The sequence below is a fragment of the Phoenix dactylifera genome, chromosome 12 (genome assembly GCF_051530095.1).
Source record: "Phoenix dactylifera cultivar Ajwa chromosome 12, Ajwa_hap1_PhDact_Kaust_v1.1, whole genome shotgun sequence".
NCBI lineage: Eukaryota > Viridiplantae > Streptophyta > Magnoliopsida > Arecales > Arecaceae > Phoenix > Phoenix dactylifera.
The window spans coordinates 23,587,069-23,612,520 of NC_143201.1; the positions used below are offsets into that span (position 1 = coordinate 23,587,069).

The following is a 25,452-nucleotide window of genomic DNA, read 5'->3' on the forward strand; positions in this document are numbered from 1 at the left end:
GGTTTTAAGGGACCAGAGCAGTCGAGCTCGATTTTTAACCTTGCGAAACCGAACCTCCGCCCCTGCTCCGTGAACCCATCCAGAGCCAGTGGTTTACCAGCTCTTGCGGCGATCTTGTAGATAGTCTCCTTCCTCCAATAGTCCACTGGTAGTCGTGGCATCCGCATCCAGACCACCACCCTGCCCACTCCCATGGCACCGGGCACGAAGTTCAGGCGCCACCTATCCATCGCCAGAAGCTGCCCGGCTACCATCCATGGGCCGTTCATCACCGCTGCTTCACGATCTCCCTCCTTGGCAAACCGGAGGACTGTGAACCCATCCATCAACGGGAAGATCTCCACATTGTAGTCCAACCGAGCCGCTCTCTTGATCTCCCTCGCGATCCACTCGCCTGGAACTGACCTCCCCAAGCTTCTAACTATGACCGCCGTGCTCCGCCACTCCGCCCGAGCGTCCTCCAACTCCTCCTCCGTGATATCCACCACCTCGTCGGAAAACCTCTTCTGCAGAAACTCCAGCTCACGGTTAGATGGCTGCTGACAAGACCATGCTGGCTGGCGAGCCGACCCTTTTGCTACATCTGCCCAGGAGCGCCCCTCCGTCGCGTCCCCCACACCCTGCGCAGCAGATCCTCCCGGCTTCCCCGCCGCCGGTCGAGCCGAGGCCCCCTTCCGAGGCTCCATCCACCACTCCTCCCCACTTCAGTCCTCCTTGACCAACTTTATTTGCAAATTAACTATGGCTGCTATAGCATTAACAGATAATAATGGATAAATAAGAGCATTATATGTTTAAATCCTCGTTATTAGTTTTTTATTTTTGATTGTTATTTTACATAAAATGAAACGGGTAACGTTCACTATAACGGCTTTATGGCCGTTATACATGCTATTATTGTAAACGTTGCTCCAAGTTCTCCCGTTACTTAATCGGTACTTGGTATCTCTATTATTTTAATTATTTCTTTATTGCGTGCAGGGCAAGCTGGGCGCCGGTGCCGTTGCCACTTGCCTATATATAGAGCTCTTCGGAATACTTTCCTTCGATGCGACTCGGTGAGTTGGGCGGGGACGAACCACGGCACCGCCCGAGGACGAGAACGACGAGGAGGAGGTGCGGAGGCGTCCCTCGCCGGAGACTACAAGAAGGAAGGCAAGCGATCCATCCCCCTTCCTATCTTCTTGCGTTGTCTTTGTATTCTTATGTGGTTCTTGATGTTTTTTTGGATTTTGGCGTTACTTGTAGCGATTTCACCATTCTTGCGGTTCTTGATTCTAGTTCGGAGTCGGTGTTAGATAGTGATTTCCCTTGTTCCTGTTCTCTTTCTTTTTTCGGTTTCTAGAGAGGGTTCTTGATTTTTAATTCGGTTTTGATTGGTTCTTGATTTCCTGTGGTGATTATCCTGTAATTCTATACCCTAGTGCAATCTGTAGGGTTCTAGTTTTGTGATGCTCATGTAGATGTGGACCTTGTTCTTTGTGAATCGTTAAAATTCTTGGGGTTTTGGCGATTTATTTTCGTCTCTAGAGTTCGTTTGCGTTAATTTCAGTAGACTTGGCTATCATGGATTTGGATTTTTTTTTTCTTCCATTATTCAGGGTGACCTTACCCTCTACGGTTGATAGATATTACCGTTACTATGATCTTAGATCATTGTTTTTGACTGAATTGTTCCCATGTCGAATGGTGTTTAAATTCTTGTACAGATGGAACTTCTCTATGATTTTCTTACCCCTAGTATATAGTCTCTTTCAGATAAATATTTTGGTGGTTGAGGTGTTTTCTAGGGATCAGAGTTGGAAAAGTATATAGTCTCTTTCAGATAAATATTTTGGTGGTTGAGGTGTTTTTTTCCTTCTTGTTATCTGTTTTGAGTTACAATGATGCAAGAATCCTGATTTTTCCTTGAGGTACAATTGTTGCATTTGAAAGGATGTTTCTTTCTGATCTTGTAACTCATCTGGATTTTGATAATCTTTTCTTTCCTTTTGATTGATGACTGTGATGAATTTTTAATGTGGCTTCCATTAGTTATTTCAGTTTTGAGTTGGATTTGAAGTTCAAGAATATGTAAACATTTCGATATTCATTCTCTACGTTGTTCTATTGCTGATGCTTTTTGAAATATCTCATGATAGTTTAATTTGGTATTTCTGGTCGGTGACGGTGATTGAAGCAAAGATTTATAATTCACAGCTTCATCCTTGTCTATTATGGTGCATAATGATTCCTCCATAGGCCTCGCTCAACTTGTATGTAAGTGCAGATATTAATTGCGATTTCTAGTCTGCTTTATTTTTTGGCTTATATACATGTGCAGTGTTAAGGATAGTTTATTTGGTACTTTTAGTTGGTGTCTAAGGCAGAGATAAGTAAATTTCACATTACATGGGATCTGCCCTTTTGATTAACTTTGTTTAATGCAGATATTGGATGTAGTTTTTGTTGTCAAATCACTGGACTTGTGGGTGAGTGATAATCTCTTATTGGGCTTGTTTCTCCATTATATTCTGGTTATAATCCTCGAAAAAGCTGATATGATCAATGTTTAAAACAATTTCATCAGATCTATCTGTTCTGCATCAATATTTTGCTGTTGATATCTATATCTATCTGCAGATGACAAATTAGGACTTCCGCAGAGAATTTTGATGAGTTGCTGCTATAGGAATCTTTTGCTGTCTTGCTCTTGAGCAGCGGCATGTTTATTAATTGAAGCTGAAGGATGTAGCACTGTATTTTATTCTCTCCAGCAGTTCTTGATGTTGCAGAATCTATATTTTCTTTAGAGCACATTTTAAGTGGGCTTCCAATATCTTATAGTGTCACTTTAGTAATTTAGACTGTGATCAAATTATATGATTGAAATATTTATTATTAATATATCATTCAGGGATAAGGTTGTTCATCATATTTGTGGTACCTATGGGTATATGTTTCCCTTTTATGTTATTTCGAAATGTTATCTACTGCTTAATAGGAATGTTTACTACACTATGCTTTTAAATAAATACAGAAAATGAGATAGATATTGTAAAATTTTTAAAGACATCATATATATATATATATATTCATAAATAAATGGATAAAAGGCCATTACCCAAGACTTGAACCCATGCCGTTGCACTTGCCATCCCAAGCCTTTTACCATTGCACCAAGCAGTGGCCCTTTCATATGTGTATATATATGTTTAAAAATATAAATTATAATGTATAGTGTTGCTGGTGGTCCAAACCGAGAACGATTGACACGACGGTGTGAACGGAGTTCCGCCTGAGTTGTCTTGGTTGGTGCTGGTTGCGCTCCACCTTCCGCCAAGGAACCTGCAAACAAGCCTTGCACCACCACCAGGGTGGTGATGGCCCTCCGACGGTCAAGTCAGAGGAGATTGGAGAAGGAGAGATGATAATCACAAGTGGGAGAGAGTGCTCTGGGAGGTATTGCTTACCCCCCCCTTCTCCCCCCAGCCGCGTATATACCTGGCTGGGAGGTCCCTCAGGGGAGTTTGTCGTCGTGGGGCACGATAGAATGGCCACTGACATGGCCGTTACGGGGCGTCGTGGAGCAGCGCTGGGTACGGCCATGACAGGGCGTAGTGGAGCTCCGCTTTGTACGGTTGATACAGGAGATCGTGGGCAGCATCGGGTACAGCCGTTGCAGGGAGTAGTGGAGCAGGAGGCCGCGGCGTGCCTCTGGAGAATAGCCTGTCGTTATCAAAAGATCTCCGACTCGGGGTCGGAGTGCTGGATCATAGGGCAGCCGACCCGGGGTCGGGCTGCGAAGCCGAGGAGGTCCGACTCGGGGTCGGAGTGCTGGATCATAGGGCAGCCGACCCGGGGTCGGGCTGCGGAGCCGAGGAGGTCCGACTCGGGGTCGGAGTGCTGGATCATAGGGCAGCCGACCCGGGGTCGGGCTGCGAAGCCGAGGAGGTCCGACTCGGGGTCGGAGTGCTGGGTCAAAGGGTAACTGTAGCTTTCCTGGATACGCGTGCCGATCACGTGGGGCATGGCGGCTTAATTCCCCCATAACAGTAGCCCCCCACTTCCGAGCCTGGAACCAGAAGGGGAACAGGTGAAGGGAGTGATGTTTCGAGATTGCCGCCATCCTTCGGAGAGGCGCGCGCGCTTCAAGCTTCCCGCCTTCTTTATGGCGTATGGCGGTTGCTGCTGACCTGGCAACCTGAGGATTTCGGCGGACATCCTTCCTTAATGGTGTCGATTCGCCTTTGGGGTGCGAGCGACCCTTCGGCGGCCAGGCGTCTTCTGGCGTCATCGAGGCGTCACTTGCCCTTTCGCCTATTTAATCGGGGGCCCTCCCCCGTCCGTCTTCTTCTTTACGGACATTTTCGAGTTTCTCCTTTGCGCTGCCATTGTTGCCGCCGAAACGTTCGCTTGCTTTTCCTTTGACGCTCTCGGAGCCGTTCTTCCTCCTCTTCAAGTGAGTTTCCCACTCTTCTACTTTGAGCTCTTCATACTTTTTCTTTTTGTACTAGTGCACCCCAGTCGTTCCGGCCTTTCCCTCCTTCTTGACCCCGTCCTGACCGTAGATTTATTGGCCATTAGGGATGGGCGAAGTGGGAGCAGATAGCATCAAGTCAAAACTGGTCGCCGAGGACTTAGACGGATTTGTGGCTCGGTACCACCTTCCCGAGGCCTGCAATGTCACGCTCCCAGGGCCTGAGGAGAGGATGTCTCATCCTCCTCGAGGGAAGATCGCCATCAATGAGGGCATCCTCCAAGCCGGGTTCCGCTTTCCCCCTTCAGACCTAGTCTTACAGGTGCTCCGGGGTTTAGGAATGGCACCGACGCAACTGGTGCCGAACTCGTGGCGTGCTCTGACGGTCTTCCAGGTTCTCTGTCGCTTGCATGCGATTCCCGCCACCTTGAACGTTTTCTGGGAGCTCTACGGCCTGAGTGGCCACCCCCAGGACAAAGGGTGGTGGTGCTTCGCAGCGCGGCGAGGGTGCGGCCTTGTCAAGGAGGGTCCTACCTCCATTCACCACTGGAAGGAGCGCTTCTTTTTCGTTGATGCAGACCCCTCCTGGGAAATCAGGGCAATCTGGGGGACGCCGGTGAAGTCCCCAATTGGCCTGTCGAAGTTGTCGAGGGAGGAATCCGAGGGCGTCGCCGCCTTGAAGGGGTTGGTCGCCGAGGGCCAGCTTCCCCCGGTGGGCCGCCTTATTTCTGAGGATACCTTGGTGATCGTCGGTTTGAGCTCGGTCCCCACCGACCGTGAGTCCGCCATCGTTTCTTTAGCTCTTTTCTTCTCTTTCGTTCCTTCTTCCTTTCGGTTTCTCAGTCCCTGACTATCCCGTCCTTCTTGCAGAGGTCGACGACGTCATGCGGTCGGTGAAGTCGAAGGCTGTTGGTAGGGCGTCCCTGCTGGAAGCAGTCCGGAGGAGGAAACGAGCTCTTCCGAGCGGGGCCCCACCGGCGAAGAAGTCCCGTAAGGAGATACCTCCGATGCCGACCGACGAGTCCGGGCCCACCGGTCAGGGAGATGTCGTGGGCACCGACCGGCAGCTGACGCTGTATCAGCCCTCCGGTGGTAAGGTTGCCGCTACTCCGGAGGTGCCACCTGAGCCTGCTCAAGACGGACGGGTCGGACGTGATCGGTCCCCGACCCGGCCTTCGACTCGGTCGGCTCCTGATGACTCGAGGAGGGACGCGCCGAGGCCCCGGCCGAGCGGGACCCTATCAATTCCTGGGGCGACCCCCGCCCCGAGCGCGATCAGCCGGACTCTTCCCCAGGCGATGGATAAGGGTAAGGCTGCAGAACCACCATCCGGCTCCGGGGAGAAATCGGGGTCTGCCTTCACTACCGATGGTGCCCGAAATCTCATCGAAACAGTGTTGCTGGAGAAGGACCGTCGGCGGGTCCGGGAGTTGGATGTCTCTGACGTTGGGGCCGCCAGCTGCGTCTGTCTCATGTCGGTGAGTGTTCTTCTGGCCGTCTTTCACCATTTATTGGCTCTGTTGTTCTCCGCCTGACTCCCTTATTTTTCCTATTTCTTAGCTCGCCCAGTACATGATCCGTCTGGAGGAGTGCTACAAGGAACAGGCGGGGCTTTTGGCGAAGGCCGAGGACCGGCTGAAAGCAATGGAAGAGGGAGGCCGGGCTGCGGCAGGCAGGACGACCGGGGACCTCGAGGCGAGGCTCCGGGAGGCCGAAGAGCGGGCACTCGGCTTCGCCGCCCTGGAGGAGCAACTGTCAGAGGCTCGGGAGCAACTCAAAGCCGCCTCGGGCCTCGAAAGCAGGGTCAAGAAGGCGGAGGAACGGGCTGAAAAGCAGTCCCGGAAGATCGCGGACTATCGAGAGCGGTGGGAGAAGGCCCAGCGGTCTGCCGACAACGCCTGCGACCGAATCCGCTCTTTTGAAGCCAAACTAGGCGAACTGGAGTCGGCCCTGGAGAAGTCATGCACGGACGTCCAAGAGCTCCGTTCGCGCCTGAAGGAAGCCGAGGCCGCTCGGGTTGCTACCGAGGCGAAGCATAAAGAGGCTCAGGCTGATCTGCTGAGGGTCTCCTCTGAGGCCGAAGGCCGGATTGTGGCGAAGGTCTTGGAGGCCAAGGCTCAGATTATGGAGCGAGCTGAGGCGGAGCTGGCCGAGAAGAGGGCGGAAATCGGGCGTCAGGCGGTAGAGGCTTATCGCCAGTCCGCCGAGTTCGCCCATGATATGTCGGAGGCAGTGCGGACCTATCGCCAGTCTGACGAGTTTGTCCATGACGCGTCGGACGCGGGGGCCGAAGCCTTCACCTTGGGCTTCGAGGAGGGCCTGGCAAGGGTGTCGGCCAAGTATCCCGAAGTTGACCTGAGCGAGATCTCCCTCCTGGACTCCTCTCCGGCGCCATCGCCTGCTGGTTCTCCTGCTGCTTCCCTACCTCCCGCGGACGAGCCCGGCGTTCCCGACCCGGGAGTTCCTCCAAGCTGACCTCTTGTACCTTTCATTGTCTTTTTTATTTTTGTATGTCGGCGTTTTGCCCAATTGTATGGGCCTCGGCCCTGAAAATTAATGCACGTTGAATATTTCTTCATCTCGCCTTCGTCCTCTTTTTTTTTTTTTTTTTTTTTTTTTTTTTTTAGCTCTTGGTTGCTTCTTGCTGACTTTTGATTCCCGAAGTTCTTCCGGCGCTAGGCCAGGCATCCGAGGGTTAAACCTCAGGAAACTCTTCCGGCGCTAAGCCAGGCATCCGAGGGTTAGGCCTCAGGAAATTCTTCCGGCGCTAAGCCAGGCATCCGAGGGTTAGGCCTCAGGAAATTCTTCCGGCGCTGAGCCAGGCATCCGAGGGTTAGGCCTCAGGAAACTCTTCCGGCGCTGAGCCAGGCAGGAAACTCTTCCGGCGCTGAGCCAGGCATCCGAGGGTTAGGCCTCAGGAAACTCTTCCGGCGCTGAGCCAGGCATCCGAGGGTTAGGCCTCAGGAAACTCTTCCGGCGCTAGGCCAGGCATCCGAGGGTTAGGCCTCAGGAAATTCTTCCGCTCGCTGGTCGGCCAAGGCTGGCGCAAGCCGAAGCGACCGGTCGGGGCCTCCGGCTAGTCTGCTCCCGGGATGATCATCGGGTTAGCCAGGCATCTGAGGGTTGTCAAGCCTCAGGAAAATTCCGCTCGTTGGTCGGCCAAGGCTGGCGCAAGCCGAGGCGACCGGTCGGGGCTTCCGGCTAGTCTGCTCCCGGGATGATCATCGGGTTAGCCAGGCATCCGAGGGCCGAGCCTCGGAAGATTCCACTCGTTGGTCGGCCTAGGCTGGCGCAAGCCGAGGCGACCGGTCGGGGCTTCCGGCTAGTCTGCTCCCGGGATGATCATCGGGTTAGCCAGGCATCCGAGGGCCGAGCCTCGGGAGATTCCGCTCGTTGGTCGGCCAAGGCTGGCGCAAGCCGAGGCGACCGGTCGGGGCTTCCGGCTAGTCTGCTCCCGGGATGATCATCGGGTTAGCCAGGCATCCGAGGGCCGAGCCTCGGGAGATTCCACTCGTTGGTCGGCCTAGGCTGGCGCAAGCCGAGGCGACCGGTCGGGGCTTCCGGCTAGTCTGCTCCCGGGATGATCATCGGGTTAGCCAGGCATCTGAGGGTTGTCAAGCCTCAGGGAAATTCCGCTCGTTGGTCGGCCAAGGCTGGCGCAAGCCGAGGCGACCGGTCGGGGCTTCCGGCTAGTCTGCTCCCGGGATGATCATCGGGTTAGCCAGGCATCCGAGGGCCGAGCCTCGGGAGATTCCACTCGTTGGTCGGCCTAAGCTGGCGCAAGCCGAGGCGACCGGTCGGGGCTTCCGGCTAGTCTGCTCCCGGGATGATCATCGGGTTAGCCAGGCATCTGAGGGTTGTCAAGCCTCAGGGAAATTCCGCTCGTTGGTCGGCCAAGGCTGGCGCAAGCCGAGGCGACCGGTCGGGGCTTCCGGCTAGTCTGCTCCCGGGATGTTCATCGGGTTAGCCAGGCATCTGAGGGTTGTCAAGCCTCAGGGAAATTCCGCTCGTTGGTCGGCCAAGGCTGGCGCAAGCCGAGGCGACCGGTCGGGGCTTCCGGCTAGTCTGCTCCCGGGATGATCATCGGGTTAGCCAGGCATCCGAGGGCCGAGCCTCGGGAGATTCCACTCGTTGGTCGGCCTAGGCTGGCGCAAGCCGAGGCGACCGGTCGGGGCTTCCGGCTAGTCTGCTCCCGGGATGTTCATCGGGTTAGCCAGGCATCCGAGGGCCGAGCCTCGGGAGATTCCACTCGTTGGTCGGCCTAGGCTGGCGCAAGCCGAGGCGACCGGTCGGGGCTTCCGGCTAGTCTGCTCCCGGGATGATCATCGGGTTAGCCAGGCATCCGGGGGCCGAGCCCCGGGACATTCCACTCGTTGGTCGGCCACTTGTCGCTCGCCGCCCATCGGGGTTTCTCCGTGCCCAGCCGCGACCGTGTTTCTCCTCTCCTCCAAGCGTTGCCTGGGGGGAACACGAGAAGGGTATTAAACGCTAATTAATGCGTTACCTGGGAAATCAGATCGCCAGTTGCTGCTGGTGAGGAGTGTTAGTTGAGCGGCCGCGATACGCGGGTTCTTCGAGGAGGATGCGGCCTGGGCGCGAGCGGAGACACGTGGACCTAGGGGTATACGTCACCCGGATTGTCCTGCACAAAGAATGCGATTTAAGGAGAATGACGCTTAGGAAATCGCGGGGAGATACGCCTCGGGAGCCGGAACGGCTCCGGATTCAGTGCGCCTGCTCCCGGTCGGGGCTTCCGGCTAGTCTGCTCCCGGGATGTTCATCGGGTTAGCCAGGCATCTGAGGGTTGTCAAGCCTCAGGGAAATTCCGCTCGTTGGTCGGCCAAGGCTGGCGCAAGCCGAGGCGACCGGTCGGGGCTTCCGGCTAGTCTACTCCCGGAATGATCATCGGGTTAGCCAGGCATCCGAGGGCCGAGCCTCGGGAGATTCCACTCGTTGGTCGGCCTAGGCTGGCGCAAGCCGAGGCGACCGGTCGGGGCTTCCGGCTAGTCTGCTCCCGGGATGATCATCGGGTTAGCCAGGCATCTGAGGGTTGTCAAGCCTCAGGGAAATTCCACTCGTTGGTCGGCCACTTGTCGCTCGCCGCCCAACAGTTGCTGGTGTGATTACAAGGAATTACCAGTAGAACAACAAGGCCAGAAAGACAATTTAAAAAGGTGCAACACTTTTCATTTCAATAATTTCTGGTTACAATGGCGTGCTCGTGTGATTACAAGGAATTCCCAGAGGGGAATTAGGGAGTAAAGAAAGTAAAGAAGAGGTGGGGACCCAAACCCTCAACCCAGGGCGGCTGCAGTCCCGCCAGAAGTGGGTGCTTCTAACCGGAGGCGCCATCCAGCACCTCACCAAAAAGACGAGGAGCCGCCGCAGAAGAAGCTCCCGCTGCCCCCAGGGGAACGCCGCCTCCAAAGGATATTCCCATCTTCCCCAGTGGTAGGGAAGAGAAGGGATTCAAGGGGGAGGAGCATATGGTGGCGCGGTCCCGGATTGAGCGTCCGGCGCAGAGCTCAACCGGGAGGCTGAACTTCAAGGAGGGGAGATGTGATCCCGGATGAAACGCCTAGGGCGGAGTTCCGCCGGGGAGACCCTCCTTGTTGATCCCAGATGAAACGGCTAGTTGGCTGAAGTTGTAAGGGGAGCGCCTCCCCTTTCCTTCGACAGGAGTCTCTCAGTCATATGCCAAGGAGGAGGTCCGCGATCCATGGCAACCTGCAGCTCCGGCTTGGCAAATTCCATCGTACCTGCACCTGTATTTATAGCCAAGCTGCGGCCCCCTGGTAGTTCCGATACGGGTGGCTCCAATAAATGCAGGCGCACTGAATCCGGAGCCGTTCCGGCTCCCGAGGCGTATCTCCCCGCGATTTTCTAAGCGTCATTCTCCTTAAATCGCATTCTTTGTGCAGGACAATCCGGGTGACGTATACCCCTAGGTCCACGTGTCTCCGCTCGCGCCCAGGCCGCATCCTCCTCGAAGAACCCGCGTATCGCGGCCGCTCAACTAACACTCCTCACCAGCAGCAACTGGCGATCTGATTTCCCAGGTAACGCATTAATTAGCGTTTAATACCCTTCTCGTGTTCCCCCCAGGCAACGCTTGGAGGAGAGGAGAAACACGGTCGCGGCTGGGCACGGAGAAACCCCGATGGGCGGCGAGCGACAAGTGGCCGACCAACGAGTGGAATTTCCCTGAGGCTTGACAACCCTCAGATGCCTGGCTAACCCGATGATCATCCCGGGAGCAGACTAGCCGGAAGCCCCGACCGGTCGCCTCGGCTTGCGCCAGCCTAGGCCGACCAACGAGTGGAATCTCCCGAGGCTCGGCCCTCGGATGCCTGGCTAACCCGATGATCATCCCGGGAGCAGACTAGCCGGAAGCCCCGACCGGTCGCCTCGGCTTGCGCCAGCCTTGGCCGACCAACGAGCGGAATTTCCCTGAGGCTTGACAACCCTCAGATGCCTGGCTAACCCGATGAACATCCCGGGAGCAGACTAGCCGGAAGCCCCGACCGGTCGCCTCGGCTTGCGCCAGCCTTGGCCGACCAACGAGCGGAATTTCCCTGAGGCTTGACAACCCTCAGATGCCTGGCTAACCCGATGATCATCCCGGGAGCAGACTAGCCGGAAGCCCCGACCGGTCGCCTCGGCTTGCGCCAGCCTAGGCCGACCAACGAGTGGAATCTCCCGAGGCTCGGCCCTCGGATGCCTGGCTAACCCGATGAACATCCCGGGAGCAGACTAGCCGGAAGCCCCGACCGGTCGCCTCGGCTTGCGCCAGCCTTGGCCGACCAACGAGCGGAATTTCCCTGAGGCTTGACAACCCTCAGATGCCTGGCTAACCCGATGATCATCCCGGGAGCAGACTAGCCGGAAGCCCCGACCGGTCGCCTCGGCTTGCGCCAGCCTAGGCCGACCAACGAGTGGAATCTCCCGAGGCTCGGCCCTCGGATGCCTGGCTAACCCGATGAACATCCCGGGAGCAGACTAGCCGGAAGCCCCGACCGGTCGCCTCGGCTTGCGCCAGCCTTGGCCGACCAACGAGCGGAATTTTCCTGAGGCTTGACAACCCTCAGATGCCTGGCTAACCCGATGATCATCCCGGGAGCAGACTAGCCGGAAGCCCCGACCGGTCGCCTCGGCTTGCGCCAGCCTAGGCCGACCAACGAGTGGAATCTCCCGAGGCTCGGCCCTCGGATGCCTGGCTAACCCGATGATCATCCCGGGAGCAGACTAGCCGGAAGCCCCGACCGGTCGCCTCGGCTTGCGCCAGCCTAGGCCGACCAACGAGTGGAATTTCCTGAGGCCTAATCCTCGGATGCCTGGCTTAGCGCCGGAAGAGTTTCCTGAGGCCTAACCCTCGGATGCCTGGCTTAGCGCCGGAAGAATTTCCTGAGGCCTAACCCTCGGATGCCTGGCTTAGCGCCGGAAGAATTTCCTGAGGCCTAACCCTCGGATGCCTGGCTTAGCGCCGGAAGAGTTTCCTGAGGCCTAACCCTCGGATGCCTGGCTTAGCGCCGGAAGAATTTCCTGAGGCCTAACCCTCGGATGCCTGGCCTAGCGCCGGAAGAGTTTCCTGAGGCCTAACCCTCGGATGCCTGGCTCAGCGCCGGAAGAGTTTCCTGAGGCCTAACCCTCGGATGCCTGGCTTAGCGCCGGAAGAATTTCCTGAGGCCTAACCCTCGGATGCCTGGCTTAGCGCCGGAAGAATTTCCTGAGGCCTAACCCTCGGATGCCTGGCCTAGCGCCGGAAGAGTTTCCTGAGGCCTAACCCTCGGATGCCTGGCTCAGCGCCGGAAGAGTTTCCTGAGGCCTAACCCTCGGATGCCTGGCTTAGCGCCGGAAGAATTTCCTGAGGCCTAACCCTCGGATGCCTGGCTTAGCGCCGGAAGAGTTTCCTGAGGTTTAACCCTCGGATGCCTGGCCTAGCGCCGGAAGAACTTCGGGAATCAAAAGTCAGCAAGAAGCAACCAAGAGCTAAAAAAAAAAAAAAAAAAAAAAAAAAAGAGGACGAAGGCGAGATGAAGAAATATTCAACGTGCATTAATTTTCAGGGCCGAGGCCCATACAATTGGGCAAAACGCCGACATACAAAAATAAAAAAGACAATGAAAGGTACAAGAGGTCAGCTTGGAGGAACTCCCGGGTCGGGAACGCCGGGCTCGTCCGCGGGAGGTAGGGAAGCAGCAGGAGAACCAGCAGGCGATGGCGCCGGAGAGGAGTCCAGGAGGGAGATCTCGCTCAGGTCAACTTCGGGATACTTAGCCGACACCCTTGCCAGGCCCTCCTCGAAGCCCAAGGTGAAGGCTTCGGCCCCCGCGTCCGACGCGTCATGGACAAACTCGTCAGACTGGCGATAGGTCCGCACTGCCTCCGACATATCATGGGCGAACTCGGCGGACTGGCGATAAGCCTCTACCGCCTGACGCCCGATTTCCGCCCTCTTCTCGGCCAGCTCCGCCTCAGCTCGCTCCATAATCTGAGCCTTGGCCTCCAAGACCTTCGCCACAATCCGGCCTTCGGCCTCAGAGGAGACCCTCAGCAGATCAGCCTGAGCCTCTTTATGCTTCGCCTCGGTAGCAACCCGAGCGGCCTCGGCTTCCTTCAGGCGCGAACGGAGCTCTTGGACGTCCGTGCATGACTTCTCCAGGGCCGACTCCAGTTCGCCTAGTTTGGCTTCAAAAGAGCGGATTCGGTCGCAGGCGTTGTCGGCAGACCGCTGGGCCTTCTCCCACCGCTCTCGATAGTCCGCGATCTTCCGGGACTGCTTTTCAGCCCGTTCCTCCGCCTTCTTGACCCTGCTTTCGAGGCCCGAGGCGGCTTTGAGTTGCTCCCGAGCCTCTGACAGTTGCTCCTCCAGGGCGGCGAAGCCGAGTGCCCGCTCTTCGGCCTCCCGGAGCCTCGCCTCGAGGTCCCCGGTCGTCCTGCCTGCCGCAGCCCGGCCTCCCTCTTCCATTGCTTTCAGCCGGTCCTCGGCCTTCGCCAAAAGCCCCGCCTGTTCCTTGTAGCACTCCTCCAGACGGATCATGTACTGGGCGAGCTAAGAAATAGGAAAAATAAGGGAGTCAGGCGGAGAACAACAGAGCCAATAAATGGTGAAAGACGGCCAGAAGAACACTCACCGACATGAGACAGACGCAGCTGGCGGCCCCAACGTCAGAGACATCCAACTCCCGGACCCGCCGACGGTCCTTCTCCAGCAACACTGTTTCGATGAGATTTCGGGCGCCATCGGTAGTGAAGGCAGACCCCGATTTCTCCCCGGAGCCGGATGGTGGTTCTGCAGCCTTACCCTTATCCATCGCCTGGGGAAGAGTCCGGCTGATCGCGCTCGGGGCGGGGGTCGCCCCAGGAATTGATAGGGTCCCGCTCGGCCGGGGCCTCGGCGCGTCCCTCCTCGAGTCATCAGGAGCCGACCGAGTCGAAGGCCGGGTCGGGGACCGATCACGTCCGACCCGTCCGTCTTGAGCAGGCTCAGGTGGCACCTCCGGAGTAGCGGCAACCTTACCACCGGAGGGCTGATACAGCGTCAGCTGCCGGTCGGTGCCCACGACATCTCCCTGACCGGTGGGCCCGGACTCGTCGGTCGGCATCGGAGGTATCTCCTTACGGGACTTCTTCGCCGGTGGGGCCCCGCTCGGAAGAGCTCGTTTCCTCCTCCGGACTGCTTCCAGCAGGGACGCCCTACCAACAGCCTTCGACTTCACCGACCGCATGACGTCGTCGACCTCTGCAAGAAGGACGGGATAGTCAGGGACTGAGAAACCGAAAGGAAGAAGGAACGAAAGAGAAGAAAAGAGCTAAAGAAACGATGGCGGACTCACGGTCGGTGGGGACCGAGCTCAAACCGACGTTCACCAAGGTATCCTCAGAAATAAGGCGGCCCACCGGGGGAAGCTGGCCCTCGGCGACCAACCCCTTCAAGGCGGCGACGCCCTCGGATTCCTCCCTCGACAACTTCGACAGGCCAATTGGGGACTTCACCGGCGTCCCCCAGATTGCCCTGATTTTTCAGGAGGGGTCTGCATCAACGAAAAAGAAGCGCTCCTTCCAGTGGTGAATGGAGGTAGGACCCTCCTTGACAAGGCCGCACCCTCGCCGCGCTGCGAAGCACCACCACCCTTTGTCCTGGGGGTGGCCACTCAGGCCGTAGAGCTCCCAGAAAACGTTCAAGGTGGCGGGAATCGCATGCAAGCGACAGAGAACCTGGAAGACCGTCAGAGCACGCCACGAGTTCGGCACCAGTTGCGTCGGTGCCATTCCTAAACCCCGGAGCACCTGTAAGACTAGGTCTGAAGGGGGAAAGCGGAACCCGGCCTGGAGGATGCCCTCATTGATGGCGATCTTCCCTCGAGGAGGATGAGACATCCTCTCCTCAGGCCCTGGGAGCGTGACATTGCAGGCCTCGGGAAGGTGGTACCGAGCCACAAATCCGTCTAAGTCCTCGGCGACCAGTTTTGACTTGATGCTATCTGCTCCCACTTCGCCCATCCCTAATGGCCAATAAATCTACGGTCAGGACGGGGTCAAGAAGGAGGGAAAGGCCGGAACGACTGGGGTGCACTAGTACAAAAAGAAAAAGTATGAAGAGCTCAAAGTAAAAGAGTGGGAAACTCACTTGAAGAGGAGGAAGAACGGCTCCGAGAGCGTCAAAGGAAAAGCAAGCGAACGTTTCGGCGGCAACAATGGCAGCGCAAAGGAGAAACTCGAAAATGTCCGTAAAGAAGAAGACGGACGGGGGAGGGCCCCCGATTAAATAGGCGAAAGGGCAAGTGATGCCTCGATGACGCCAGAAGACGCCTGGCCGCCGAAGGGTCGCTCGCACCCCAAAGGCGAATCGACACCATTAAGGAAGGATGTCCGCCGAAATCCTCAGGTTGCCAGGTCAGCAGCAACCGCCATACGCCATAAAGAAGGCGGGAAGCTTGAAGCGCGCGCGCCTCTCCGAAGGATGGCGGCAATCTCGAAACATCACTCCCTTCACCTGTTCCCCTTCTGGTTCCAGGCTCGGAAGTGGGGGGCTACTGTTATGGGGGAATTAAGCCGCCATGCCCCACGTGATCGGCACGCGTATCCAGGAAAGCTACAGTTACCCTTTGACCCAGCACTCCGACCCCGAGTCGGACCTCCTCGGCTTCGCAGCCCGACCCCGGGTCGGCTGCCCTATGATCCAGCACTCCGACCCCGAGTCGGACCTCCTCGGCTCCGCAGCCCGACCCCGGGTCGGCTGCCCTATGATCCAGCACTCCGACCCCGAGTCGGACCTCCTCGGCTTCGCAGCCCGACCCCGGGTCGGCTGCCCTATGATCCAGCACTCCGACCCCGAGTCGGAGATCTTTTGATAACGACAGGCTATTCTCCAGAGGCACGCCGCGGCCTCCTGCTCCACTACTCCCTGCAACGGCTGTACCCGATGCTGCCCACGATCTCCTGTATCAACCGTACAAAGCGGAGCTCCACTACGCCCTGTCATGGCCGTACCCAGCGCTGCTCCACGACGCCCGGTAACGGCCATGTCAGTGGCCATTCTATCGTGCCCCACGACGACAAACCCCCCTGAGGGACCTCCCAGCCAGGTATATACGCGGCTGGGGGGAGAAGGGGGGGGTAAGCAATACCTCCCAGAGCACTCTCTCCCACTTGTGATTATCATCTCTCCTCCTCCAATCTCCTCTGACTTGACCGTCGGAGGGCCATCACCACCCTGGTGGTGGTGCAAGGCTTGTTTGCAGGTTCCTTGGCAGAAGGTGGAGCGCAACCAGCACCAACCAAGACAACTCAGGCGGAACCCCGTTCACACCGTCGTGTCAATCGTTCTCGGTTTGGACCACCAGCAACAGTTGGCGCTAGAAGGAGGATTGGCTTATCCTCCTTCACTTTGGCGGAGTACGAGGCCCTAGTCACGGGACTCAAACTCGCCAAGGAGCTCGGCGTCCGGCGTCTGAAAGTCTTCACCGACTCCCAGCTGGTGGTCGGGCAGGTTCGAGGGGAGTTCGAGGCGCGGAGCCCGACCATGCAGAGCTACGTCCGGAAGGTGCAAACACTCATTCCCGACCTCGGCAGTGTTGACATTCAGCAGGTCCCAAGGAGCGAAAATGCCAGGGCCGACAGGTTGTCCCGCCTAGTGGACGCAGACGCGCACAACTTGTCGAGGGCAATCTACCTGGAGACCCTGGATGCCCCGAGCATTGACGGGGCTGGAGCGGTGATGGCAATTGACCCGGAGCCGTCTTGGATGGACCCGCTCGTCGCCTACCTCGCCGAAGGAATCCTCCCTGAAGACGAAGATCAGGCCCGGCGGCTTGTAAAGAAGTCCGCCCACTACGTACTTTATGAAGGGAGGCTGTATCGGACCTCGTTTACCGCCCCCCTCTTAAGGTGCCTCCGCCCCGCGGAAGCGGCCTATGCCCTCGGCGAAGTCCACGAAGGCATCTGCGGATCGCACTTGGGGGCTAGGTCCTTGGCGCATAAGATCATGAGGCAAGGCTACTATTGGCCGACCTTGTTGGAGGACTCGAAGGATCACGTGCGGAAATGCGACGCCTGCCAGCGCCACGCCAACGTCCAGAGAGTCCCCTCTGTTCCCTTGGCGCCAATCACCGCGCCCTGGCCCTTCGCACAGTGGGGAATGGATATCCTCGGACCATTCCCCGTCGCTTCGGCCCAGCGGAAATTTTTGATTGTCGCCATCGACTACTTCACCAAGTGGGTGGAGGCAGAGCCACTGGCCACCATCACGGAGGCACAAGTCCGGAAGTTCGTAAAGAAGAACATCATTGTCCGATTTGGAGTACCTCGGGTCCTCATCTCGGATAACGGTCGACAGTTTGATAACAAGCACTTCCGGGACTTCTGCGAGGAATTCGGGATCGAGCATCGGTTCACATCCGTGTCGCATCCCCAAACCAACGGCGAGGCCGAGGTCACAAATCGGACAATCCTCCAAGGTATCAAAGCGCGGGTCGGCCGGACGGGGCAAGCTTGGGTCGAGGAACTCGAGAATGTCCTTTGGGCGTATCGGACCACGCAACGGACTCCTACTGGAGAGACGCCTTTCAGCCTAACCTATGGCACGGAAGCCGTTGCCCCCGTGGAGCTCGGACTCCCCTCGCCTCGGGTGGCCGCGCACCGACCCAAGGCCAATTCAGAGCAACTCCGAGGGAACTTGGATCTCTTGGAAGAGGCAAGGAAAATGGCTCAGGTTCGGATGGCAATGTATCAGCAGAGGGTGGCCCGATATTACAACTCCAAAGTCCGACCGAAGCTTTTCAGAATTGGAGATCTGGTGCTGAGGCGAGCTAAGGCATCTCAACCTACGGAAGGTGGGAAGCTAGCGCCAAATTGGGAAGGCCCGTATAAAGTTCGTTGGGTAAACCGACCTGGCTCCTACCAGTTGGAAGCCCTAGATGGCCGAGAAATTCCAAGGGGCTGGAATTCCGCTAACCTGCGGATGTATTACCAGTAGAACAACAAGGCCAGAAAGACAATTTAAAAAGGTGCAACACTGTTCATTTCAATAATTTCTGGTTACAATGGCGTGCTCGTGTGATTACAAGGAATTCCCAGAGGGGAATTAGGGAGTAAAGAAAGTAAAGAAGAGGTGGGGACCCAAACCCTCAACCCAGGGCGGCTGCAGTCCCGCCAGAAGTGGGTGCTTCTAACCGGAGGCGCCATCCAGCACCTCACCAAAAAGGCGAGGAGCCGCCGCAGAAGAAGCTCCCGCTGCCCCCAGGGGAACGCCGCCTCCAAAGGATATTCCCATCTTCCCCAGTGGTAGGGAAGAGAAGGGATTCAAGGGGGAGGAGCATATGGTGGCGCGGTCCCGGATTGAGCGTCCGGCGCAGAGCTCAACCGGGAGGCTGAACTTCAAGGAGGGGAGATGTGATCCCGGATGAAACGCCTAGGGCGGAGTTCCGCCGGGGAGACCCTCCTTGTTGATCCCAGATGAAACGGCTAGTTGGCTGAAGTTGTAAGGGGAGCGCCTCCCCTTTCCTTCGACAGGAGTCTCTCAGTCATATGCCAAGGAGGAGGTCCGCGATCCATGGCAACCTGCAGCTCCGGCTTGGCAAATTCCATCGTACCTGCACCTGTATTTATAGCCAAGCTGCGGCCCCCTGGTAGTTCCGATACGGGTGGCTCCAATAAATGCAGGCGCACTGAATCCGGAGCCGTTCCGGCTCCCGAGGCGTATCTCCCCGCGATTTCCTAAGCGTCATTCTCCTTAAATCGCATTCTTTGTGCAGGACAATCCGGGTGACGTATACCCCTAGGTCCACGTGTCTCCGCTCGCGCCCAGGCCGCATCCTCCTCGAAGAACCCGCGTATCGCGGCCGCTCAACTAACACTCCTCACCAGCAGCAACTGGCGATCTGATTTCCCAGGTAACGCATTAATTAGCGTTTAATACCCTTCTCGTGTTCCCCCCAGGCAACGCTTGGAGGAGAGGAGAAACACGGTCGCGGCTGGGCACGGAGAAACCCCGACGGGCGGCGAGCGACAAGTGGCCGACCAACGAGTGGAATGTCCCGGGGCTCGGCCCCCGGATGCCTGGCTAACCCGATGATCATCCCGGGAGCAGACTAGCCGGAAGCCCCGACCGGTCGCCTCGGCTTGCGCCAGCCTAGGCCGACCAACGAGTGGAATCTCCCGAGGCTCGGCCCTCGGATGCCTGGCTAACCCGATGAACATCCCGGGAGCAGACTAGCCGGAAGCCCCGACCGGTCGCCTCGGCTTGCGCCAGCCTAGGCCGACCAACGAGTGGAATCTTCCGAGGCTCGGCCCTCGGATGCCTGGCTAACCCGATGATCATCCCGGGAGCAGACTAGCCGGAAGCCCCGACCGGTCGCCTCGGCTTGCGCCAGCCTTGGCCGACCAACGAGCGGAATTTCTCTGAGGCTTGACAACCCTCAGATGCCTGGCTAACCCGATGAACATCCCGGGAGCAGACTAGCCGGAAGCCCCGACCGGTCGCCTCGGCTTGCGCCAGCCTTGGCCGACCAACGAGCGGAATTTCCCTGAGGCTTGACAACCCTCAGATGCCTGGCTAACCCGATGATCATCCCGGGAGCAGACTAGCCGGAAGCCCCGACCGGTCGCCTCGGCTTGCGCCAGCCTAGGCCGACCAACGAGTGGAATCTCTCGAGGCTCGGCCCTCGGATGCCTGGCTAACCCGATGATCATCCCGGGAGCAGACTAGCCGGAAGCCCCGACCGGTCGCCTCGGCTTGCGCCAGCCTTGGCCGACCAACGAGCGGAATTTCCCTGAGGCTTGACAACCCTCAGATGCCTGGCTAACCCGATGATCATCCCGGGAGCAGACTAGCCGGAAGCCCCGACCGGTCGCCTCGGCTTGCGCCAGCCTAGGCCGACCAACGAGTGGAATCTCCCGAGGCTCGGCCCTCGGATGCCTGGCTAACCCGATGATCATCCCGGGAGCAGACTAGCCGGAAGCCCCGACCGGTCGCCTCGGCTTGCGCCAGCCTTGGCCGACCAACGAGCGGAATCTCCCGAGGCTCGGCCCTCGGATGCCTGGCTAACCCGATGATCATCCCGGGAGCAGACTAGCCGGAAGCCCCGACCGGTCGCCTCGGCTTGCGCCAGCCTAGGCCGACCAACGAGTGGAATCTCCCGAGGCTCGGCCCTCGGATGCCTGGCTAACCCGATGATCATCCCGGGAGCAGACTAGCCGGAAGCCCCGACCGGTCGCCTCGGCTTGCGCCAGCCTTGGCCGACCAACGAGCGGAATTTCCCTGAGGCTTGACAACCCTCAGATGCCTGGCTAACCCGATGATCATCCCGGGAGCAGACTAGCCGGAAGCCCCGACCGGTCGCTTCGGCTTGCGCCAGCCTTGGCCGACCAGCGAGCGGAAGAATTTCCTGAGGCCTATCCCTCGGATGCCTGGCCTAGCGCCGGAAGAGTTTCCTGAGGCCTAACCCTCGGATGCCTGGCTCAGCGCCGGAAGAGTTTCCTGAGGCCTAACCCTCGGATGCCTGGCTCAGCGCCGGAAGAGTTTCCTGAGGCCTAACCCTCGGATGCCTGGCTTAGCGCCGGAAGAATTTCCTGAGGCCTAACCCTCGGATGCCTGGCCTAGCGCCGGAAGAGTTTCCTGAGGCCTAACCCTCGGATGCCTGGCTCAGCGCCGGAAGAGTTTCCTGAGGCCTAACCCTCGGATGCCTGGCTCAGCGCCGGAAGAATTTCCTGAGGCCTAACCCTCGGATGCCTGGCTTAGCGCCGGAAGAATTTCCTGAGGTTTAACCCTCGGATGCCTGGCCTAGCGCCGGAAGAACTTCGGGAATCAAAAGTCAGCAAGAAGCAACCAAGAGCTAAAAAAAAAAAAAAAAAAAAAAAAAAAAAGAGGACGAAGGCGAGATGAAGAAATATTCAACGTGCATTAATTTTCAGGGCCGAGGCCCATACAATTGGGCAAAACGCCGACATACAAAAATAAAAAAGACAATGAAAGGTACAAGAGGTCAGCTTGGAGGAACTCCCGGGTCGGGAACGCCGGGCTCGTCCGCGGGAGGTAGGGAAGCAGCAGGAGAACCAGCAGGCGATGGCGCCGGAGAGGAGTCCAGGAGGGAGATCTCGCTCAGGTCAACTTCGGGATACTTAGCCGACACCCTTGCCAGGCCCTCCTCGAAGCCCAAGGTGAAGGCTTCGGCCCCCGCGTCCGACGCGTCATGGACAAACTCGTCAGACTGGCGATAGGTCCGCACTGCCTCCGACATATCATGGGCGAACTCGGCGGACTGGCGATAAGCCTCTACCGCCTGACGCCCGATTTCCGCCCTCTTCTCGGCCAGCTCCGCCTCAGCTCGCTCCATAATCTGAGCCTTGGCCTCCAAGACCTTCGCCACAATCCGGCCTTCGGCCTCAGAGGAGACCCTCAGCAGATCAGCCTGAGCCTCTTTATGCTTCGCCTCGGTAGCAACCCGAGCGGCCTCGGCTTCCTTCAGGCGCGAACGGAGCTCTTGGACGTCCGTGCATGACTTCTCCAGGGCCGACTCCAGTTCGCCTAGTTTGCCTTCAAAAGAGCGGATTCGGTCGCAGGCGTTGTCGGCAGACCGCTGGGCCTTCTCCCACCGCTCTCGATAGTCCGCGATCTTCCGGGACTGCTTTTCAGCCCGTTCCTCCGCCTTCTTGACCCTGCTTTCGAGGCCCGAGGCGGCTTTGAGTTGCTCCCGAGCCTCTGACAGTAGCCCCCCATTGCCATCACCGCTCCAGCCCCGTCAATGCTCGGGGCATCCAGGGTCTCCAGGTAGATTGCCCTCGACAAGTTGTGCGCGTCTGCGTCCACTAGGCGGGACAACCTGTCGGCCCTGGCATTTTCGCTCCTTGGGACCTGCTGAATGTCAACACTGCCGAGGTCGGGAATGAGTGTTTGCACCTTCCGGACGTAGCTCTGCATGGTCGGGCTCCGCGCCTCGAACTCCCCTCGAACCTGCCCGACCACCAGCTGGGAGTCGGTGAAGACTTTCAGACGCCGGACGCCGAGCTCCTTGGCGAGTTTGAGTCCCGTGACTAGGGCCTCGTACTCCGCCTCATTGTTGGTCACTGTAAATCCGAACCTCAAGGCATACTCGGCTATCACTCCATCGGGATTGGTGAGGACCAGCCCAGCCCCTCCACCTTCAGGGTTCGACGACCCGTCAATGTGGAGCGTCCAGATCGGGAGATCGAGGCTGGGTGTCTCCGGCGGCTTAGGTTCCGCCTCCTGCACAGTGCACTCAGCGAGAAAGTCCGCGAGCACCTGGGCCTTGATGGCTGGTCGGGGCTGGTAGAGGATGTCGAACTCACCAAGTTCTACTGCCCACTTCACCAGCCGTCCCGCATTCTCTGGATTGCTGAGAATCTGCCGCAGTGGTTGATCGGTCAAAAGGGTGACAGAATGAGCCTGGAAATAGGGGCGAAGCCTCCTGGTCGCAGTCAGCAGCGCGAAGGCGATCTTCTCAGCCTTCGTGTACCGCGTCTCGGCATCCCGGAGGACTCGGCTGATGTAGTACACAGGCTTCTGAAGTCTTGCCTCTTCCCGAACCAGTACTGCGCTGACTGCGGTTGGGGAGACCGCCAGGTAAAGGTAGAGCATCTCCCCCTCTTGCGGCTTGGACAGCAGGGGAGGAGACGCCATGTACTCCTTGAGCTGGTCGAACGCCGCTTGACATTCGGCCGTCCAGAGGAAGTCTTTTGGGCGCTTCAACACCTTGAAGAATGGTTGGCAGCGTTCGGCCGACTTTGCCACAAATCGTCCGAGCGCGGCGACCCTTCCAGCGAGCTCCTGAACCTCCTTCACTTTGGTCGGAGGGGACATATCTTGGATGGCTTTGATCTTGTCCGGGTTGGCCTCGATCCCCCGTTGGTTGACAATGAAACCGAGGAACCTCCCGGCCGAAGCACCAAAAGCGCACTTCGCTGGGTTTAGCTTCATGCGAAACTTTCGCAAGGTGGTGAAAGTCTCCTCCAGATCTGCAATGTGCTGGTCTGCATGGCGGCTTTTTACCAGCATATCGTCCACGTACACCTCCATATTCCGGCCGATCTGCTCCTTGAAGATTTTATTGACGAGGCGTTGGTAAGTGGCGCCAGCGTTCTTCAGACCGAAGGGCATTACCTTGTAACAGTACAGCCCCCGGTCTGTTATGAAGGCAGTTTTCTCCTCGTCCTGTGGAGCCATCATTATTTGGTTGTAGCCGGAGAAGGCGTCCATAAAAGACAGTAGCTGGTATCCGGAAGTCGCGTCGACCAGTTGGTCTATCCGTGGAAGCGGAAAGCTATCCTTGGGGCACGCCTTGTTCAGGTCGGTGTAGTCGACGCACATCCTCCACTTCCCGCTCGCCTTCCGGACAAGTACGACGTTTGCCAGCCACTCGGGGTAGCTCACCTCCCTTATGAAACCTGCCTCCAAGAGTTTGTCTACCTCCTGGTCGACCACCCGGATCCGATCCGGGGCACAGTGTCTCTTCTTTTGCTTTACTGGTCGGTGGGTCGGGTCGACGCTGAGGGCGTGAGAAACGACCTCCGGGTCGATCCCAGGTACATCGGCCGCCGACCAGGCAAACACATCTGCATTGGCTCGGAGGAATTCCACTAACCGGAGCCGAGCTTCCAAGTCGAGGTTGGCACCGACCCGGACCGTGCGGTCCGGGCGGCCTTCTTCGAGGGGAACTTCGATTACGCCCTCAGCCGGCTCCCCGTGCCGCAAGGCCACTTCGTCTCTGGCGTCAAGTGACTCGACGCTTAGGGCCTCCATGGGCTTCTTCCCTTTGAGAGTTGCTAGGAAACACTGCCGTGCGGTCGGCTGGTCACCTCGGACCTCTCCAATCCCGGCCGCCGTGGGGAACCGCATGAGCAAATGGTAGGTAGAAACCACCGCGCGAAGGGCGTTCAGTCCGGGTCGTCCGAGGATAGCGTTGTAGGCCGAGGGGACACGGACGACCAAGAACCCGAGCCGCACCGTAGCTTCTGCGGGTGCAATGCCCGCAGTCACAGGCAGCTCGATGACACCTTCGGCCGAGATAGCGTCTCCAGTGAATCCTATGAGGGGGGTGGATGTTTTGTGCAACAATTGTCGGGACAAGCCCATCTTTTGGAAGGCCTCGTAATACAAAATATCAGCTGAGCTTCCACTATCCACAAGAACACGCCTTACATCATAGTCCGCCATAGTGAGAGAGATCACCATGGCGTCATCGTGGGGAGTCTGAACCCCCTTTACATCTTCATCACAAAAAGTGATTACATTTCCGACCCGCTGCCTCTTCGCGACGGCCACTCCTGATACTTCCGCCGAGCCCCCTGTGTTCCTCACGGGCCGAGAGCAGCCCCCAGTGATGGTGTGGATCACTCCCGCAACGGGTCGATTCTGCTCCCGAGGCTCCTGAGGGGCCGGGTCGGCTGGACGCGGATCTGCGGGGGGACGTCGGTCGTTTACATATCGACCGAGACGCCCTCGGCGAATGAGAGCCTCGATCTCGTCCCGAAGCTGGAAGCAGTCTTCGGTATCGTGGCCGTGGTCTCGGTGGTATTCACAGTACGCCCGAGAAGGCTTCCTCCCAGGGATCTTCTTCATCTGCCTCGGGACCGGGAGGTCCTCCCGCCCCTTGACCTCCATGAGGATCTGGGCCCGGGGGGCCAGGAGTGGGGTGTACCGGTTGAAGCGTCGGTGCGGAGAACGAGGGCGTATGGCGCCGTGGTTCCTTGCTGGTGACGGGCTTCTGCGCCGGCGTTGAGGCGTCGGGCTCCTCCTCTGGGGTGCCTCTTTTCGCCTTTTCTTCCCGGGCTTTAGAGGGGCCTCGGCGGCCTCCTTGTTCCGGTGGGAGGCTGCCTCCTCGGCGTCTGCATACTGGTTTGCCCGAGACAACAGCTCCGGGAAGCTCCGCGGCAGGCGTTTGTCCAGGGAGAAGGTGAGTCTGCCCTTCCGGAAGCCTCGCTTCAGGGCTGAGAGAGCCACCTCCTGGCTCAAATTCCGGACCTCCAGTGTTGCCTTGTTGAAGCGGGTGAGATAATCCCGCAGGCTCTCTCCCTCGTTCTGCCGGACATCGAAGAGGGAGTCGGAGACCAGTCTTCGCCGGCTACTGACGGCGAAATGGCTGATGAAGAGACGGGTGAACTGGTGGAAGGACTGGATGGAATTAGCCTCCAGGCCGGCGAACCACGCCCTTGCCGGGCCGCGGAGGGTCGCCGGGAAGGCCTTGCAGAGGAGAGGATCCGATGCTCCATGGAGGAGCATAAGAGTCCTGAAACTCTCCACGTGGTCCCGTGGGTCCGCCGCCCCGTCGTAGGGTTCGATCGCCGGCATTTTGAACCCCGGCGGGTTTAGGGTCCGCAGGATCCTTGAGGCAAGCGCCGGCTGGGAGGAGATCTCCAAGTCGGCGAAGGGATCTTTGGAGTGGCCCTTCAGGACCTGGAGCTGTCTGTGGAGATCGTCCACCCGCCGGTCCAGGGAGCGCGACCGGTGGGTGGGAGACAAGGAGCGGCGCGAGGGG

General features: G+C 58.2%; 1 long non-coding RNA gene across 25 annotated transcripts in view; it reads left to right on the forward strand.

Moving 5' to 3' along the window:
* The first annotated feature begins 990 nt into the window (after positions 1 to 990).
* LOC120111921 (uncharacterized) overlaps positions 991 to 25,452 on the forward strand; it is a 72,975-nt gene continuing 48,513 nt past the window's right edge. For 4 of the 25 annotated variants that reach the window (XR_016397957.1, XR_016397974.1, XR_016397973.1 and 1 more), the window contains exon 1: positions 1,003 to 2,471. This is a non-coding gene — a long non-coding RNA (uncharacterized LOC120111921). Of the gene's footprint in view, positions 2,472 to 25,452 lie in introns of all 25 variants that reach the window. The other 21 variants (XR_016397963.1, XR_016397958.1, XR_016397968.1 and 18 more) reach the window with 14 other exon arrangements.